At 42.7% G+C, this 15,127-nt stretch overlaps 1 protein-coding gene across 1 annotated transcript in view; it reads right to left on the bottom strand.

The window, feature by feature from the left end:
• The window catches only part of LOC124555196 (dedicator of cytokinesis protein 3), a 448,693-nt gene that overhangs the window by 319,156 nt on the left and 114,410 nt on the right, over positions 1-15,127 (bottom strand). The gene's annotated exons all lie outside the window — the stretch shown is intronic.

Here is a 15,127-nt window from a genome sequence, read left to right as displayed (position 1 = left end):
CTTAACATTCACTTTTTAACTGCGTTTTCTAATAAGTTCGTTTCACTTATGTTTTTAATACTCTTGTCAATTTATTGCACAATTTTTATTTCTTGGTAATTGAGCACCACCTGCCTCACCCTATGTAAACCATACCATTGAGAACATCATGGGTGGTTGATACTGTCCAACAATTCTCGTAACGATCTCTTTCTGCACATCCAGCAATTCGGTGGTATTTAGGAGAGATTCTCTGTCGTTGGTAGGGACTTAAATTTGTGCTTTCCCTTAATTGCAGAGCGTCAATGGTCACTCTGCGAGCGGAGACAGCCTTTGAAGGCGACCTGAATACATCCAGGAATGCATCAGCGACTTGTTAGATCACGTTCGTAATGTAATTCGCCCATTCCTGAACGATATCAAAAACTGCATTTCAGGGGATGGTAGTTGTACAGTCTGCAATGGCCCATGGAGGTCTATCCAGACCCCGACTTGTTCTCTGGATTGCAAATTATCGAGAAAATTCCGATGAGGGGAGCTGCGTGGCCGCGGAGTAACTTAGTTGTTTAGACAGACTATGTATCAAACTTTCCCTCAGATGGAATGCTTTGAGAATCATGGTACTTCGATGGAACACCTTGTCTATTTTCATGGTTAACGAAAGTTAAAAAAGGAAAAACTTGTTTTATTTAATGATTACTTCAATTATAAATCAAAACTAATAGCACAGAAATCATATTAAGATTTTAAAAAATCGTCAAAAAGTCGAAAACCAAAAACTCTGTTAACAGATTTTCGCGTAGGACTTATTCACTTCCCGAAGAGTACCAGCGTTCCGCGGAACACATTTTGGGAAACCGTGATCTTAAGTACCTCAGACAGTCTTCAGCCTAATTGGCCAGAAACCATGCCCTCATCTGATTCAATGGAAACACTTAAATTAACATGTCAACATAATGTTAGACTCTGCTTTCCTACTTTCCTGAGTTTTAGTTACACGTTATCCTTTCGGTGTTGATAGTCTTATTTTTGAAGCGTCCCTTCTGTCCGTTTCGAGCAGATTGTGTCCACCGCTAGGCCTGAAGTCATAGTAGTCTATTTTAGGACGATTACGTGGTGTATTTTTGCAAGTGCATTTACAAGTACACGTACTGATATTTGCTTACGTTAGCTCTCTCTCTTCCGCTGTTGTTACTGTTGTTGGCTGTTCTGTAACAAAGTACGTTCCGAAGTCAGGAGACTATTGTTTAGTATACCTTCTTAGTTCCATTCCATGAAACATAATCCCCGGTTTGGAATCGAACTGAGTGCTTAAACCAGATGCTCAGATGATTATTGGATGCAGGCTTCCGACCTCGGCAGTCGGGTGGAGAACTGTAGGACTCTTTTAACAGATCACACAGGAGAATATTACAGATTCTGAATACGAAAGGATTTGTGTGAATAAAAGCATCAAAGGTTAGTCAAACATAAAAATCAGATTTTTTTTTGCAGACCGTTTGCCTCAAGTGCTTCGTGCTTGATAATGCAGGTATTATGGGGAGATTTCGATTTATCAGCTATAGACTGTCAGATCCGTGTGCTTCGTAGGTGTATCAGGAACAAACTCGTTTCATATTGGTACTTAACGTATTATCCGAACACTACCTTAAGTATTTAGTTGCAGAATCGACTCTAGAACGCAAAGTTTTAAATAGTCTGGCAACTAACTGATTCGACCTTTCCAATTTAGTTATTTTAGCTGAAGGTTCGGAAACTGAGACTTCTATAGCATAAATAAATACACATGTTGAAAGGAATATAGAGGGAAAAAAGTGACATGAAACAAATTACAAATTATCTGAACAGTTAACGTCAAATATTCGTGTTTGGGGAAGAAAACATTCAGTATGACCGAACAAAATTAAAGACTTTGTACAATACCCTGTAGACCAACATGAGTCGAGTAAGGATATGAACGATTAGAAAGACCACCGTGGTTCGAAGGCAGAATTAATGTTCCTGCGAAAACAAAGCAACTATCACCATAGATTTAAAAGATATCAGTTTTGTTAACAAATTCTGAACTAATACTAAAGGAGTCCCAGGAGAGAAATGCGAGAGACATTCAGTGAAATGGAAAGTAAATCTCCAATCTGGATGACAAAAAAAAAACCTAAGAAGTTTTGGACTTACGTAAAGTTAGTAAATGGAAGTCATTTTTCCAGTTGGCTAAGAAATACTTTATTCTGTCCTCCGAAACTGTTTTACTGCTGAAGATAGTACTACGGCTGCAGCATTCAGTTTTAGCTCGAGCACTTGAATGATAAGATATTGAGATTGAGCTCTGCGTAGATGAGAGTATCCACAATAGTAATTTGACAGTATTAATATTCACATGAAAATTGTGTTGCTTGGAATCAATTAACGCGATTGTATGAAGCATTGCTTGCTGCAGCGGAGAGTGTAGCACGAAGATACTACGTGACTTACATTTAACTATAAGGAACATGTGGCAACTTGAATGAGATTTTCACTCTGCAGCGGAGTGTGCGCTGATATCAAACTTCCTGGCAGATTAAAACTGTGTGCCGGTAGACCACTTGCCCGCGAAAGGCAAAGGTCCCGAGTTCGAGTCTCAGTCCGGCACACAGTTTTAATCTGCCAGGAAGTTTCATGTGGCAACTTGCACCACGTATTCATTTGACTCCACAAATGTCACGAAAATGTTCCTCAGCAGATTTCACAAACTCTATTTCAGTAATTAAGGTAGAATTCTATAGTTTGCGAAACTTACATACCACGGTTGGGTGTTTATTGCATTGTGGTCATGCTCGTCCTCTGCGTTATGGTATCCGTCCTTCCCCAATTAAAATGAGTGCGAAATTTCTTTTTTGCAAAAGGACTTAAACCTAAACAAGGAATAAAAATGTTTCGTACCGCTCTTAGAATCATTTTGTCACAATTCCTGTTCATATTAGTGATTTACAGTATAGAGAAAAACTATGGACGATTCCAACGTGCACATACATTAGAATGAGAGATCTATGCGTACGGATTTGGGTTTCGCTGATGACATTCATCTGGCAGAAACACCACAAAGTTTACAACTAATGACTATCAAGCTGAATGGAATGGACAGTCTTGTAGGCCTAAAAAATAAATGCTGATACAACGAACACAATGTGCATAAAAATTGGAACTGTCTGAACAAATTATTGTGGAACAGAAGGTGCTAAAAGATGCTGACGGATTTCCGTATCTCGGTAGCCTTATATATAATGATGGGCACATAGATGCAAACATTAGCACCAAAACTGAGAAAGCTTTCGCAGGCTTCCAACGAATGCAGTCCATATGGTAATTATATTCTGTGGGTATATCCACAAAGCTTAGGCTGCATTCCTCTATAATTAAACCGATAGCTGTATATACATGCGAGACCTGTAAAAATCGGCACACAAGCCCTATGTTTCTCACCAACGATACTTGAGGTGAATTTTGGTCAGTCATCGCTACCACATTTTAAATAATGGTGTGCTGAGTAGTAGTCTACGCAGCCTTCACATTGTTGCTGAAAGAAGATTGACGCTTGTGGGGCACGTTCTACGCTTAAAAATGGAAGAATCCCCAAATCAACACTAGTGAAAACTACGGGATGCATACATAAGTTAACGAAAACCTCGTATCACCACTGGAAACGACCTTTGCCAAAAGGTGGACATGAACAGGAAGAAAGCTGAAAACCTGACAGCTGATACTTCGCTGGAGAAAACTTCTTCCCCGTTATGCTCCTTAGCATTAAGGAACTAAGTAACAGATTTAAATATGCCCAGCCGTAAATTCACATCAGAGCTACAAAGTTGGAGGTAGACTTTAGCAGACGAAACTTCAGGCCAGACGGAAGCTTACAGCAGGAGCTGTGGCGTAAAAGTGGTTAAAATGCTTCAAATAAACTTCAGTATCCGGATGTGGGTCCAAGACTTACGGATGCGGTTGCGGCCAAAGGACTTGTGTATGGGGTGTTCATACAGATAGTATTTCTCTTATCCGCGCGCACACTTACTTATAGAAAAGTGTCTAAAGGATGCGCATAAAATACTAGGCTCTTACCTCTGACATCAGTCTATATTATACTCCGGAAGCCACCTAACTGTGTGTGGCGGAGGGCTCTTCAGGTACCACTGACTGATTCACCCCTCCCTATTTTTCCCATTCCACTCGCAAATGGCGCGCGGGAAGAATGATTGTCGGTAAACTTCGTATTAGCCCTAATTTCTCGAATTATCTCGTCGTAGTCATTTCGCGAGATGTATTTGGGAGGAAGTAATATGTTGTCAGACACAACACACACATTCTACTACCAGGTAATAAACAATACTCAAGAATCGGTCGTACAAGCGCATTGTAAGTCACTTCCTTCGTGGATGAGCTAAATTTTCTAGCGATTCTTCCTATGAATTCGTCTGGCATCTGCTTTTCCTACTATTTGTTTTATGTGGTCTATCCACTTCAGGCTGCTCTGGATACGTACGCCTAGATATTTTACAGTAGATACTGTTTCCAGCAATTTGTCATCGATAGTGTGTTTTTAAATTCGATTTCTTTTTCTATGTATGCGCAATATGTGACATTTCTTTACGTTAAGGGTCAACTGCCAGTGCCTGTAGCATTCATCAGTCCTCTGCAGGTGGTTCTGCATATCGATACTGTCTTCTGGCGTTGCTGTTTTTTTTACAGACAACTGTGAACAGTCTCGGGAAGCTTCCGATGCTATCTGCTAGATAGTTTATGTACATGAACAGTAACTGTCCTATCGCACTTCCTTGGGGTACTCTGGAGATTCATTTCGCGAGATGTATTTGGGAGGAAGTAATATGTTGTCAGATTCTTCACAGAAAGTGCTCTCTCGAAATTTCAGTAGTAAACCTGTCAGTGATTTTCCGTTAAGAGCGACGTGTTGAGTTCTATATGTAAGGAAGTCTTGAATCCAGTCGCAAATCTGATGCTATGCTCGGTAAGCTCTCATTTTTTCAGTAAACGGCAGTGCGGGACGGTTTCACGTTATCTACAGCGCTATTGATCTCATGGATCGTGTGGAGGAACAGAGCGAGCAGTTTCGTAAGATCTCTGTATACTACAGAATGATGAAACAGGTTTTATGGTTGCGTATTATGATCCATTAGAGACCGAAAATACACGACGTGACAAATGCAGCACCGAGGAGGAAACGAAATGAAAATTCACGGATTGAGGCGGTATGTCATGTTCCTGCAGCGATTACAAAATGGAGTCAAATTTGTATGAGCCCCTTCATCAGTATAAAGTTGCACCCACTCTGGCCTGGATTCGTGAACTGATTCGATTGGGAATGGTGTCATAAAGCCGTTGTATCCTCTCCTGAAGCATGATTGCCCACAACTGTTGCAAATGGTCCTTGATATCCTGGGTACTGGTACTGAGACGTATTGGACGCCCTGAACTGGTCCCACACATATTCTATCAAGGACACAACTACGGATCTTTCTGGCCACAGGAATAGTTCAACAGCATGCAGACAGTTCATAGACACATTCGATGTGTGTACTAGCATTGTCCCCTTGAAAAATGCCCCCACGATAATGTCGCATGGGATGTAACGCTTGAGAGCTCAGGATGTTGTGCTGTGTGTTGCCTCAGTTACTACCAGCCGTGACCTGACAGCAAACTCGACGGCTCCCCACACTATGACGCCAGGAGTAACACTCCAGTGCCTCTCCAAAACATTGCAGAAAAGGACCCCTTCCCACGTCGCTGCCATACTCGGCGACGTAGGTCTTCCAGGATATTAACCGCGATTCGTCGCTAACACAATGCGACGCCATTCATCAGCAGTCCATATTCCTCATTCACGGCACCAATCCAAACCCAGCTTTGCGTTGTGGTGTGAACGGCACCTCACGCATGGGAAGGTATTCCCTAATGCGACTGCTGCTGGTATGCGACTAGTATTGTGGGATGTACTCTTTTTCGGGTGGCTGGCAGAGATGTGAAAGGGTTACGATGTGCTTCGTGCACAATACGGTGAGGCTTCATTTTTGTCGTAAGTGGTCGACCGAAAACTTGGCTACGACTATACCTGCCCTCACGTTTCCATGGAGTCCGATAGCGGACAATCATCACATCCGAATGCCTCACAAATGTGGATACTGTCGACCAGCCAGCCAGCTGGAGACCCACAATGAGGCCCTTTTCAGTCTGTAAGGTACTGATAATGCTGTCTCACATAAGTACGAGTCATCTCTGTGGCCTTAACAATGATTACTCAGCAACTGACACTCCTTACATCTCCTACCACGTCTGGTATCAATACTAAACACTAATAACACTAACGCATTCTGGTGGCCGTTCTACCTGTCAACAGACAATTTCAGCTCTAAATCATTTACATATTCGCCGATGGTGTGTACGTGTACAAAGTTAGATTTTATCAGATCATGTCTTCTGGGTGCTTCATTTTTTTTCTCTTCTTCAGGACATGTATCTCCTTCAGTAGTCAATATTGATTGTGCAAACAGTGATTCAGTGATTTTGTAAAAGTCAACCCAGTCTGCTATCTCACAAGGTCCAGAAGGTAGCAAAGAGTGGCGTCCACATGCGGCCCTCCTTGACTAACTGTAGGCGTTCGATGCGATTCCACAGGGTTGGCCAGTGACGAAAATACGAGCTTGTATAATACAGTCCAGGCATGTGATTGTACTGAAGACTGACTAGCCAATACGGCTAGCACACCGTTAGTAACACGGAGAAATCGTCAGCTGTGAAAGTAGCTTCGGGCGTATATCGAGAGAAAAGAACCGTTACTGTTCGCAGGGCGAATCACCTAAAACTTGCTCTGCAAATACATTCAGTAATGGAAGGCGCCATTGATATGCGGATTTCACAGATTGGAATGGTAGGCAAGGGCTCTCCTATGCAGCATACACACAGTGTGTTAAGAGTTTCAGATGTGTTTGTTTAAAAAAAGTAAAAGTATTTAAATGGGGCAATGCCTATCGACAGCACAACAAAGTAGACTAAATTAGAACGTCAGTTGTTTGTTGCAGGAGTCTAGTGCAAGCAGTTTGAGATATCGCAGTTTGAACATTGCAAACACCGACAGTTGTCTCTTGCATGTTGTCGCAGAAACCAATGTCAATTTCACATGGGTGCATATGTGCAGCCCTAGACAGATGTTAACAGACAGATGTTAACAAGTCTGCGGAGGTGTCGTGTTGTTAAATGGGACATTGCCTAGGACAAACGAAAGACAAAGGTGAATGCAGTACCTCTGCGGCATCTGACACGCAAAGAACCAATGAACCCTCAAACCCCGTGCTCAAGATGACGACCACCAGCGACAATAAAAGGTTGCAGTCTGCCATGCAACCTTTGCTGCAAATGTTCTAGCATTTCAGTGTAAACTGCAGCGCAGGCAGCAGTAATACGCCGTTTCATATCATATGTGATTGTTTGAAGAGACTGGAGGTTGACGTCCATTGGGTTATCTTTCGCCGTACACGATACACGAACGAACGGTATACTTCCTACATTCACTATTAACCGAGAAGCATGTACGCCTTTTTCGCATTGGAAAATACCATCTTCCAAACACGTCATACTACGTCCACTACCACACAATGCGACAGGACCGTCGGAATGCAGTTGCAGAGTACACATAACACAATGTAAACAAATATAACATCGTGGCCTAGCATCTAAGCAGTAGGATGGAACAAACAGTTGTCGGTGTCTGCAGTGCTAACAATACGATAACTCGTAAACTACTTGCACTAGCTTCCTGCAACAAACACCACTAACATTATCATCTACGCTACTTTCAGCATTTTACTGTCAATAGGCATTGTGCCAGTTCAAAAAATTTTAACTTGTAAAAAAACTTCTTTCGTCAACGTCTCAAAATCTGAGTATTGGTCGCAAATACGTGTCCTTACCTACACACAATTATGTGAAAATAGCATATCGATAGTAGCTTCCATGTCAGCAGTATACGCCGCCCAAGTGTGTGTTAGGTGTGGTTTCATGGGAGCTTCATGTGGCTATTCGCGGATAATGTTTTGCAAATGTGGGAGTCACAGTGCATGAATATTAATGCTTGATGAGGGGAAAGATAATTGGCCGCCAGCGTGGGAAAAAACCGTAACATATTACACAAACATGAGAGGTGAAAATCTTTTTTATCGTACGATGGGTGATCAGTTACTGGAAACAGTAACGAGCTTCAGATAGCGAAGAGTATACGTCCGAGACCATTTAAAATAGAACGACTACATAAAACTGTACGCTGGAAAGACAGACATCTTACCGGGATTCATTGGAAGAAACTTAGGAAATTTATTCTTCAGTATTGTTCATTATTCTGAGATGCTTACCGTTTAAGATTAATAGAGGCGAGAGAATACTTAAAAGTGAAGCTTTTACCCTCTCCTCCTCCTCCTCCTCCTCCTCCTCCTCCTCCTCCTCCTCCTCCTGGATCGTCATCCAACTCCAGTGACTGAGGCTGCAAGAGCGGTCCTGTGCAGCACGATGAGGCTTACTGTCGAAATTCTGTGAGCGTATTCTCTAAAAAACATCAAGCAACAAATTACTGCCTTCCAACCACAGGACTTCTAAGCATTTTCGGTCAAAACTGATGGTAGCGGACACTAGACTGAATATTTTGAGATCAGGAACCAATGGGTGGAAATTAATATTTAAGGCGGCATGAGGTGTTGAATGAGCAATGCATATCTACATCTACATTATTTATCTGCTATTCACAATAAAGTGCCTGGCAGAGGGTTCGATGAACCACCTTCAAGCTGTCTCTCTCTACCGTTCCACTCTCTAAAGGCATGCGGGAAAAACGAGCACTTAAATTTTTCTGTGCGAGCCCTGATCTCTCTTATTTCATCGTGATCATTTCTCCGTATGTAGGTGGGGGGGGGGGGCGGCAACAGAATGTTTTCGCAATCGGAGAAGAAAATTGGTGATCGAAATTTCATGAGAAGATCCCGTCGCAACGAAAAAGGCCTTTGTTTTAATGATTGCCACTCCAATTCACGTATCATGTCTGTGATACTATCTCCCCTATTTCGCGATAATACAAAACGAGCTGCCCTTCTTTGTACTTCATTTCATCCGTCAGTCCCAACTTATGCGGATCCCACACCGCACAGCAGTACTCCAGAATAGGGAGGACAAGCGTGGTGTAAGCAGTCTCTTCAGTAGACCTGTTGCACCTTCTAAGTGTTCCGCCAATGAATCGCAGTCTTTCGTTTGCTCTATCCACAATATTATCTATGTGATCGTTCCAATTTAGGTTATTTGTAATTGTAATCCCTAAGTATTTAGTTGAATTTACAGCCTTCAGATTTGTGACTTATCGCGTAACTGAAATTTAGTACTCGTGTGAATAACTTCAAACTTTTCCTTATTCAGGGTCAATTGCCACTTTTCGCACCATACAGATATCTTATCTAAATCATTTTGCAAATCGTTTTGATCATCTGATGACTTTACAAGACGGTAATTGACAGCATCATCTGCAAAAAATCTAAGACGGCTACTCAGATTGTCTCCTACGTCGTTAATATAGATCAGGAACAATAGAGGGCCTGTAACACTTCCTTCGGGAACGCCGGATATTACTTCCGTTTTACTCGATGACTTTCCGTCTATTACTACAAACCTTTCTGACAGGAAATCACGAATCCAGTCGCACAACTTAGGCGATACTCCGTAGTTTGGTTAGAAGACGCTTGTGAGGAACGGTGTCGAAAGCTTTCTGGAAATCTAAAAATATGGAATATGACATCTTCTGTCCATAGCACGTATTACTTCATGAGTATAAAGAGCTAGATGTGTTTCACAAGAACGATATCTTCTGAAACCGTGCTATGTGTCAATAAATCCGTTTTCTTCGAGGTACTTCATAATGTTCGAATACAGTATACGTTCCAAAACCCTACTGCAAATCTACGTTATTGATATAGGCCTGCAATTCAACGGATTACTCTTGCTTCCCTTTTTGGGTATTGGTGTGACTTGAGCACTTTGTCTCTAGGTACGGATCTTTCTGTGAGCGAGTGGTTGTATATAATTGCTAAATATGGAGCTACTTTATACGAGGCGCCTGTCTGTAAGCAGCTGATGTTTCATAATTAACTATCAATCTGACGTTGGTGGCGATCTGTTAAAAACGATACACCACTGTCTGTCCACGGTGAACTTTCGTGTGTTTGCGGTTTACGACTGGTTGCCGATATGGAGGCATTATTCATTACAGGAACTTGCAGGCAGGCGCTAATTCGTGGTACAACAGGACGTAGTCCCCGGAGAGTTGAACGATTGTGCAAACAGAAATTTCGTAACAAGTGTCATCCCGATTGAAAGAAGTGTGTCGCTGTGAACACAAAGTTCCGAGAAACTGGTCCGTACAGTCCACAGAGCTGGCCAACGTTCTCGACAGGAAATAATTGTTCGCACAGTGGAATTTGAGATGATATTGGATCAATAAGTACCCACAAACTTGCTCGTGAGATGCACATTTCGGCAAACACAGTGTGGAGAGTGCAGGCGGAGCACTAAGTACAGCTTTCGAAGAAACATGTGCAAGCAGTAGAGCTAAAAGATTTTGAATACAGAGTTCAGTTCTGTCACTGTATTATCCAGCACTGAAATTGCCGGTCGTCACTTCAAGTAGTTGCGATGAGCTCAATTATGTCCATGAAAAAATTCATCTTCATTTTATTTCGTGAATAGAAACCCTACAGGTTTGAGAAACGCTGTATAGCTATCTGGTAATCCATCAAGGAAAGTGGAACTGCAACTGGACCCGAAGTATTTGAGTAATAACAAAACCAGCGTTTGACATTCCACGGAAGGTATGCAGTCTAGTTAATTTTGTCCCGCTGCATACGATTCTGTTCATTGCACATGAAAACTGTTGGAGATGGCAGGTTACGCTTGGGGCCTGAAGATACACCATTCGGTGTCGAAACTGGTAGCGTATGCTAAAAAGAATAAACGACGTAGATTCAAATGCAGTCGCTGGTTTTGTTGCCATTATTAAAGTACGTTGTATATCTCGTGAAATGACCACGACGGCAAATTCAGGGAAATTCGACCAGATACGGAGGCTTACCGATGCACGTTCTTCACGAATGAATCGAATGATTGTGCTTCAAAATTGTTCAAATAGCTCTAAGCACTATGGGGCTTAACATCTGAGGTCATCAGGCCCCTAGAACTTAGAACTACTTAAACTTAACTAACCTAAGGACATCACACAGATGTGATGGATTGGAACCTGCGATCGTAGCAGCAGTGCGGTTCCGGACTCAAGCGCCTAGAACCGCTCGGTCACAGAGGTCGGCAAATGATAGTGCTGCACCAGCTATCGCCATCTACATATACAAGAGTCTCAATTTTCTTGACCATCACAAATAATTTCTTATACAGAAGCAAAACAAAAAAAAATTCAAGCAAATGTTGTTTACCTGCTAGGGCGGTATTAACCAGCACGATTGCTGTGTTTGTAAATTTGTTCCTTACGAATATATGAACAGCGTTCGTCGTCTTTAAATAGCGCTACATTTTTCAAAAAAATGTGTTAAATCTTATGGGACTTAACTGCTAAGGTCATCAGTCCCTAAGCTTACACGCTACTTAACCTAAATTATCCAAGGACAAAAACACACACACACACACACACACACACACACACACACACACACACACACACACACACGCCCGAGGGAGGACTCGAACCTCCGCCGGGACCAGTGGCACAGTCCGTGACTGCAGCGCTCTAAACCGCTCGGCTAATCCCACGCGGCCCATATTTTTCATTCAGTAATCGAAGACCTCTCCTCAAGACAAGTCAGAAACGTATCACAGTGTACAATCAACGTAAACCACAGAAACAACCATTATGCACAAGTATGTAGTGTACGGTCATATGTAATGATATGAAATCTGAAGATGGCATAACAAGAGTTTCATCAGACTTCCTGGCAAATTAAACTGTGTGCCGGACCAGGACTCGAAAACTGAATCTGTGCCTTTCGCGGGCAAGAGGTCTACCGACAGAGCTATCTTTCATTCCAGGAGTGATAGTCCTCAAAGTATCACAGGAGATACTGTGCAGTTTGGAAGGTAGAGGACGAGGTACTTGCGGAAATAAAGCTGTGAGGACGAGTCGTGAGTCGTGCTGGAGTAACTCATTCGGCAGAGCACTTTCCCGCTAAAGGCAAAGGTACTGGATTCGAGTCCCGGTCCGGTATATAGTTTTAATCTGCCAGGAAGTTTCGTATCCGTTCACAGTCCGCTGCAAATTGAAAAATTCATTCTGAGAAAGACATCATCTACATAAATGCAGGGTATTAATGTCATGAATATCATTGTGTGGTCTATTTTGATGACCTACGTTCTAGGCTATAATTTTCCGAGCAGAAACATACATTTTGGAACGCCATACTGGCCGAATGGCGTCTGTTGTACAGTTGTGTGCCTCGTTATCCTAAGTCTAGGCTATTACGAATAAAGTTCTCAGCTGCAACTACACTGATGTGCCAAAACATTTTAACCACTTGTTTAATAGCTTGTTTGTCCGTCTTCGAAACGGAATAAATCAGTCTGCTTATCAGGGATTAGACAGTTCGTTGGTAGGTTTGTGGAGGTGCGTGGAATTGTCTATGCACAGGTCACTTAATTCGCGTACGCAGTGATGGCGCCCGATAGCGACCCAGATGGGTTCCATAGGACTTACATCAGGCCAATTTGGTCGCCGAAAGTTCATTATAATGCTCCTCAAACACGGACAATTATACTGATGAACGACATTGCTGTCGGGGGAAAATATCAAGCATGAAGGTATGAAGATGGATCGCAGTTGTCAGCGTGTCTTCGATTACTACCACAGGTCCCCTGCAAGCGCAGGAGAATGTCTCCCATAGCATAACACTCCTTCCACAAGCCTGCGTCCGTGGCGCACTGCACGCTTCGGACCGCCGTTCACTTCGATGACTGCTTTTGTGGAGATAACCATCGACCTAGAGTAGCAAAAATGTGATTCACCCGAAGAGCCGACACGCTCCCGTTGATCGACCGTCGAATCCAGATGGTCTCGTGCCCACTGCAATCGTAACTGTCGTTGGCTCAACATGTGACCAGGTAGAGGTCTGCTGCAGGGCTCCATGTTCAGCAATGTACTATGAACGGTGTGCTCCCGAACACTTTGCGTGCACCAGCATTGTGATCATTCTGCAGAGATACCACAGATAACCATCTATCCTACTTTACAGAGCAGAAAATACTCCGAACCGCACGCTCTGTGAAGACGCGTGGGCATCCAACCATTTAGTGCCTAGTGGTAGTTTCACTGCCCTTCTACCTCTTTCTGTAGATGCTCACGACAGTAGCACGTGAACATTCGACCAGTTTCGCCGTAATCCTTCAGTCTCTGCATAATAATAATCTGTCCTTTGTCAAAGTCACTTATCTCAATGGATTTTCCCATATACAGCCGACATTTTCGCTACGATGGTACCTCGTCCATGTCTGCTCCGCTTTCATGCTTTCGTTACTGCGTCATATGCCCGCAACGCCTCCAGGCGTCATCCAACGTAGAGGTACGCAGTGGTCACAATGTTTTGGCTGATCAGTGTAATATTTCTGCAATGTGCCAGCTTTCCTTCAGCACCTAATGCTTCTCCACATTCCAACAGGAAAATGAATGATCCCATCTTACCTGCTGTATCGAAGCCTTCACATGCATAAAGTTTCTCCCTGGCGCGATTTTTTCTCGCCTTCTAAGAGTATGTAGTGGAAACTGAAAATTTATGCTGGTACTCGAACCGGATTTCGGTTTGTATCAAATTTTCAACTGACGCAAAATATTCATTACGTAAAAGGATCACCACAAGTGAACAGATTATTTCATGACATTGCATCTACGCTGATTTCACCTCTGTCGATCCATTCTAGTGCATTTAATTTTATTTTCCTTCTAATTACCTAAGTTTTCTCTACTTACGTTTAGAATCATTTTCCTGGAGTCGTTTCAGCCCTTTAAAGAAAAGTTACGTCGACAGTTAAGGTACCATAATCAAATATAGTAGGTGAATCAGGCTGGCATTCACCGGAACAGGTGGTTAAAACCGCTTGGCGATAACAAACATGGAGGGTGTGCAAAGCGCATGGATGCGATCCACGACTAATATTCCTCCCTGTTTCCCTATGCGTCTCTGTACGAACATTTCTATTGACCTGGTGTGCTTCTGCTTAAAAACATACGGTACAAACTCACGCAGGAACTGGATATAGTGTCCTGGAAAAGCCATTAACATTTAATTGGAATTAACTGAGCGCGAAATTCAAAAACAGTTCATCTAGCTCGACGAAAAAAAAAACCCACAGGAAGTAACGGGGTACCAAACACTTTCTATACTGAACAAGCGGAGCAACTGGCAACCTTTCTATCATCAGTTTACCGTAGTTACTGGTCCACAATTTACCCTCCGGCAAACACCGTGCGGTGGCTTGCGGAGTGCATGTGTAGATAACTGTAGCAGCGACTATGATTTCATGTTTCACGCATATAACACAAGAAAGCGGTGACGGGCTTAGTGCGTTACATATTCAAATGAATAATAGTGGTTATGAGCAGAGTAGGAACCTATTTTACACTTACAAAGTAATCAGAAGAGTTTGTTCTACGGATAACACTACCGCCCATGCTGACACAGTGTACCATTATGAGAATAGCAGCTATAACACGAGATCAGTCCCTGGTGTCTAAATAGTGGTTTGACTTTCGGCGTATCTTAGGTGCAGAGAATGCTCTTGTTGTGACAGTTCAAAGGCGTAAAGACAATGTGCTGAGCTGCAAGACTAGTTTCATGTACACCTTACTACTTTGTCATTCTTTTGACGCGTATGTATGTCCTTGTAAATCCTTGAAGTCTCTCATGGTTTAGTTGGCCAGCATGTGTGAATCCGAAAACAAATGTGTGGGTTGATAGTTTTTAAATATATCAGCGGACCCGTAACACGCTGATACTGACGCTCTGCCGGCTCCGAGGCTTATGTGTGTACTTTATAGAAACAAGTGGATTAACATACTTGCAAGTGAAGTTACCCAAGTTTT

This window comes from Schistocerca americana, chromosome X, assembly GCF_021461395.2.
Source record: "Schistocerca americana isolate TAMUIC-IGC-003095 chromosome X, iqSchAmer2.1, whole genome shotgun sequence".
NCBI lineage: Eukaryota > Metazoa > Arthropoda > Insecta > Orthoptera > Acrididae > Schistocerca > Schistocerca americana.
Note: the sequence above shows the minus strand (reverse complement) of the source record. Positions and strands in the feature narration are given on the sequence as shown.